At 39.0% G+C, this 6,000-nt stretch overlaps 1 protein-coding gene across 10 annotated transcripts in view; it reads right to left on the bottom strand.

Moving 5' to 3' along the window:
* Positions 1 to 6,000, bottom strand: part of cobl (cordon-bleu WH2 repeat protein) — a 322,888-nt gene that overhangs the window by 168,149 nt on the left and 148,739 nt on the right. The window lies entirely within an intron of this gene.

Genomic DNA, 6,000 nt, shown 5'->3' with positions numbered 1-6,000 from the left:
TCAGTGGGATGGGATGAGTAGACAACCAAGACTCGTAGAGAGTGATCCCTACAGAAAACAGAGTGAGGGCAGGAAACGTGCTTAGTGGCAGGATCCTGTTGAAGATGATGGAAGTAATTGTGAATAATGTGCTTCATACAGAGTCTCATAGGAGGGAATGTAAGGACAAGGGGAACCCTATCACTATCACTGTTATGTCGGTGGGAAAAAGGGTTAAGGGAAGATGTGCAGGACTTGGAGGAGATGCAGGTGAGGGCTGCATCAACAGTGGTGGAAAGAAAACCTTATTCTTTGGAGGAGGAGGATATCTCAGATGTTCCAGAATGGAGATTCATGCTAAAAGCAGATGTGGCAGAGACAGAGTGTATTGTATTAAATTTTGTAAAGTACTGGATGAGTGTCTGAACAGTTCAAAATGACTGTTTTACTCTTTGCAAACTTATAGCATGTAGCTTGTCTCTACAAGATAAACACTGTAAGTTTGTTAATGTCTAATGTTTATTAATAGCAGTTGGATTCTTTCTTAGTGTCAGGCACCGTTAACATGAAGATATCTGTCAATGACTACAGGGCTGTTGGTCACTTTGAGAACTAGGTTAATGGAATCTTTCTTAGTGTCTGTCAAATTCGTTTAATGGATTAATTTTGGGTTCAAGCTTATCGCTTATACGTAATATTAATGTTCTTTTGTAATTAAAGAAATGTTATGGCCAAGAGATTCATGGACCGATGAATAAGTGATAGCCATTTAAGAGTCTATTTGATTTCTAAGAGTATGCTGAACACTGTGCTGATGAACAGATGAGTTGTTTGAATGAATGAAATCATGCTGAGTTAATGGCATGCGAACAAAAGATAAAAAGAGTTAGTCTATCTCTGTGTGTCCTTCTATGCTTGCGGAACACATATTTATTAGGTACCTTTCTCTCAGTTCTTTGGTCTTTGCCTAGACCAAGAATCGTAATCAGTGTCTACGACCCTGGGTGGTTTCATGAGTGAGTTGAAATTCGGAGTCTCTAATCGGATTCAATAATCAAGTGGTGACCAAGAATCGTGAGCCCTGAAATTTCTGTGACTAACCATGTAGTATTTTGTGTTGTTTATATGTGCCTTCTGTTTTTTGATAATAGAATAGGCTTAAGTTATTCTGGTGTGCTTGTATACTTATTACCACATCTCCTGGACACTCAACTTGTTTGGGTCTAATCAACCCAGCCCATTACACAGAAGAACAAAGAAAAGGAAATAGGATTTTTACAAGTGACAAGCTAGGAAGAAGTAGAGTAAAGATAACTGTGAGAGTCAGTAGGTTTACAAAAGATTTTAGTCAGCAGTCTATCTCCAAAGAGACTGTTTAATCAAGAAAGGGGAGAGAGGTGTCAGAGATGAACTACGTAAATTTGAGGGCAGGGTGGACAATGGAGGCAAAATTCACAAGCTCCACACAGATGCAGAAAGCAGCACCAATGTAGACATCAATGTTGCGTAGAAAGAGATGGGGAGTCTGCTTGGATCATGGACTGTTACATGCAGCCAGTGAAAGGCAGGCAGAACTGGGGCCCACATGGATGCGCATGGTTACACCTTGTGTTTGGAGAAAGTGGGTGGAGCTGAAAGGGAAATGGTTGAAGGTGAGAACCAGTTCTGCCAGATGAAGGAGGGGAACTTCATTTTGGGTCTGTTTCCCAAAATGAAGTGGAAAGCTTTAAGGCCTTCCTGTTGGAGAATGAAATTGCATGGGGAATGGACATCCATAGTGAAAACAAGGTGATCAGGGCCAGGAAATTTGAAATGATTGAGATTAAAATGATCACGATATGCAGAGACAAGCTCAGTGAGGCAGGAGTAGGCAGAAGCAATGGGCCTACCCAGACAATGAGGTTTATGGATCTTGGGGAGGAGGTAGAAACGAGCACTGCAAGATAAGGGAGCTATGAGGATGGGAGATCTCCAGAGTCAATGAAGTTGGTGACGCTGCGCGAGACAATGACTAATGCTCCTGAGTGGGGTCCTATATATGCTGCTCAACGTTTTCAGCATCTGCAGGATCTCTTGTGTTTATTATCTCGTCTTTTATTGTCATCAGCACATTTAGCTATCATACCTTCCATGCTTTCATTTAAGTAGTTTACATTAACTTAGTTGTGAGCTCTGCATTGACCCATGCCACAACACACAAAGTATACTGCTAATCGGAGGTGACCCATTTATTAAAAATTTTTGTCAGGATTTTTGGAAAATTCATATCAATTAACTCTCTGGCCATGTTTTACCAGACACTAGGATTAAGTACATTAGGACAGGGAAGTGTAAACCTAATAATTAGCACAGTGCCACTTTCTTGATTATTATGATTTTCCTAAGTGACAGCTTTCCATTATGTATCATCTTTTGTGATGACTTATGGAAAATACTGTTAACTGTATTTCCTAAGTTTAGATATTAACTCTCCAGATCCAGTCTCCAAGAATAATTCTCATTTTGTTAATCTTTTAAAGGATTTCTTAAAACTATTTTTACTTTTCAAGCTAGCTTTGCTTCATACTGATTTTCTTTCCTTATTTTCTTTTAGTCATACATTAATTTTTGAAAAATTCTATCCAATCTTGCAATCTGCTGCCTACCTTTGCACAATCAGATGTTTCGTCTTTGTTTGATACTTAAACTTATGTTTAACCATTGGTCCGATCTGAATACCTTCCTTCTTGTGGAGTACATGAATTGCATATTCCAAAGTCCTTTATATTTTGTATCGGCTGAAAAATCCCTTAAACTAATTTGCCCATTCACTTTGGCCAGCTCTGATTTCAAGCTTGGAGTCATTACTATTCTTGGAACCATTTTTTCACCTTTAAACAGTAAGCAAATTTCAACTCAAGATATTAACTAAACCCTATTCTGATACCAGAAACACTGGTGTGAATCACTGCCTGCTCTATCCTTCCACACACAGATCCACACCAGAGGTCTTATTCCTTCCTGCAGTCTCACAGACTCTCACCTCTCAGTGAGCCACATATGGCTAAAAAAATCTTAGATCAACCCAAAAGTGGAGCCTCAGCTTCGAGGAGCATGGTATGAAACCAATCAGCACTTCAATTTCCAGGGGACAGGAAGCTGGAAGTTCAGCAGTTTGACAATTACTGAGGGATTCAACTGATCAAGCCATCACAGGAAGTACTGACAGTTACTCCCATCAAATGACTTGACCTATTTATTGTACGTTAATAAATTTATGCTTTGTGATGAGAATCTGTTTTATGATGAAAGCTGGGTTGACTTGGAGTATTCTTTTTATTGAATAGTTTAACAGAAGAATGTGCTACTCCTGAGCATATCATGGGTAATAAAGAAATAAATGTGTAAGTCATGAGTAACTATCTCATGATGTAGTTCATACAAGCCCAAAATGTTAACACTGCAAACATGGCAATAAAGAGTTTCCTGGCAGTAATAGACGTAATATGGCAGTAATATGAAGGAAGCACACTGAAAATACAGAAACAGTTTAAACTCCACCTGAATACATACGGCTCAGCAGCAAATACCCTACTTATCCTGCTGTTGTTAAAAAAAGTCCATATTTTGTGGTTTATGACAAGCTGTTATTCTCACCAGCACCCAAAGTTCTCCAATGAGAAGCTGCTGCTGGAGGAATACTCCACAACAAGACCGTTCTACCCAAAATTAATTTCATCTGATGAACCGGTAAAGGCTGAAACAAGTCCTAACCCCAAGATTATTACCAAAAAATTTATGGGTGTCTTAGCCATGCCTAAATTGGCTAGTCACTAAAACTCCGAATGTTTCTGATATTCAGAAAGATTTTCAAGTTAGTAAAATTGAATTAAACTATTCCAAAAGTATAAAAGTACTTGAAGCATCAAAAACGAGACACACATTTAAATTCAGATAATTAAATGAAAAAAAGAAATTGAAGTGCAGTCATAAACTGCAACCCCTCAAAAGGATGAGGGCATCGGATCCAACCTGTCTCCTACATGAGGGCAATCACATCAATTTCACAATCTGTTGCTCACAACCAGTAAATGTTGTACTATTATTCGATGTATTACTATATTATGCAAAGGTACATGTACCTTTACATTTACAGACTCCTGCAGAGAAACACTGACAGAAATTAAAAGAACTGCCAGGATTTCCCTGCCAAGAGCAGCCCAATTATTTGTTATGAACTTGGATCACATACTACAAATAAGGGCAGAAAATGGTGGAAGCTACAGAGCAAAAATAAAATTAGGATTAGAAATTCCCACCAACACTTACTCTATTGTGCAACTGCAAATGTGGTCGTTATTATTGTTATTCTTAAGAACAGACCTAAATCTACCAGGGTTTTGGTGGTAAGTTAAAAATTACATCTCTGCTCATGAGCGATTGAGGCGTTCTGACTGTGTGACTGCAGCCTGTGCAGTTTAGAACAAACACATAATGAGAAGGTAGTTGATTTTGGTCACAATAACTCAAAGTGAATATAGTCAGGATTTTGCTATTTGGGTAAATCTTTTATATTCTCTTGCAAATGCACATTTGATATAAAGGCTTACATCAGCAAAGAAATCCAGGATAATTGTACATAGTATTCAGTGATGTCACCTCTTCATGATGATAAAGACTGATTAAAATTCTACTTAACAAGGATGATTTCTTAAAAACAGTTCATCTGAAGCAAAAGTCCATTGTGATTGTTAAATTCCATTTTATCTTTCAAATGCTGTTACCACCTTATAAGATTCAAGATTGTTTAATGTCATTTCCTGCACTCAAGTGTAAAGAACAAAATAATTGTTAGTATAGCGTATACACATAGATTGATTCTATGTTCATAAAGTGATGCTGGGCTGTACATAATAAAGTAGTGCTGGAATTAGTGAGTGGAGGTGTTGATCAGCCTTACTATTTATGAAAAGTAGCTGTTTTTGAGTCTGCTGATCCTGGTATGGATTCAACGTAGCCTCCTTACTGACAAGAGTAGGATAAGCAGACCATGATCAGGGTGGGTGGATACTTCATGCTGTTACTGTCCCTTTTCTGACACCTTTCTGTATAAATGTCTGTGATGGCAGGTAAACTGGTGCCAGTGGGTCCTTCTCATGTCTGCTGCAGTTACAGACAGCAGCCACTCACCTGGGGGGGAGGCGTAGTTTCGTGGCCAACATTGTCTTGCATGCCTCAAAGCATGCATAAATGTTACTTAGATCGTCAAGAAGGGAGGCGTCACTGAAACAGTCAACGCTACTTTTTCCTTGCAGAGACAGTAACGTCCTTGATGTGGCCTAGCCACATATGCTGGGGATTGTTATCGGATATGTGTTCCTGAATTGTTGTGTGTAGGCATCCTTTGCCCTCTTGATGCCTAAGTTTTCTCCCGCTGGGGTGAGAGCTGTTCTGTCATCGTATTAGAAGGCAGCATCCTGAGCATTTAGTAGGAAGCACACGCTCAGGAACGTAGACAGCTTTGATGAACGCAATAGTAAACTCCCTAAGCAGGCTATGCAGCTGATATTTAATTGTAAGATCTTCAATTTCCCCAGAACAGTGATAGCTAACTACAGTGCGCCAACCTTTATTAATGTACAAACAGATTCCAGCTCCTTTGAATTTCCCTGATGATGATGACGTTGAGTTGAAATGCTGAGTCAGGCACGTTGTTATTTTTCAGGGAAAACCAGATTCCAGCAGTTTCTCATCTCTTTCTGTATGCTCGTGCTCAGTCTCAGTGAGTCAATTTTGTTTACTAGCAAGCAGACATTGGCCAGGAGAAGCGATGGTAACATTGGTCTGGTCAAGTTCGCTCTCCTCCGAAGCAGCAACAACCCTCTTGCCATGTTTACAATTACAGCAAGCAATTTGCACCAATTAATCTGATAGAGCAAGTGATTAATTTAAGATTTAAATATTTCAATTAAGTGTAAATTCACTTCTCAGAATGTGTCAGAAAGGATCTATGCATGTATATTAATTTATTGCCTCAATTTC

The sequence above is a fragment of the Hypanus sabinus genome, chromosome 6 (assembly GCF_030144855.1).
Source record: "Hypanus sabinus isolate sHypSab1 chromosome 6, sHypSab1.hap1, whole genome shotgun sequence".
Taxonomy (NCBI): domain Eukaryota; kingdom Metazoa; phylum Chordata; class Chondrichthyes; order Myliobatiformes; family Dasyatidae; genus Hypanus; species Hypanus sabinus.
This window is presented reverse-complemented; position numbering and strand designations above follow the sequence as displayed.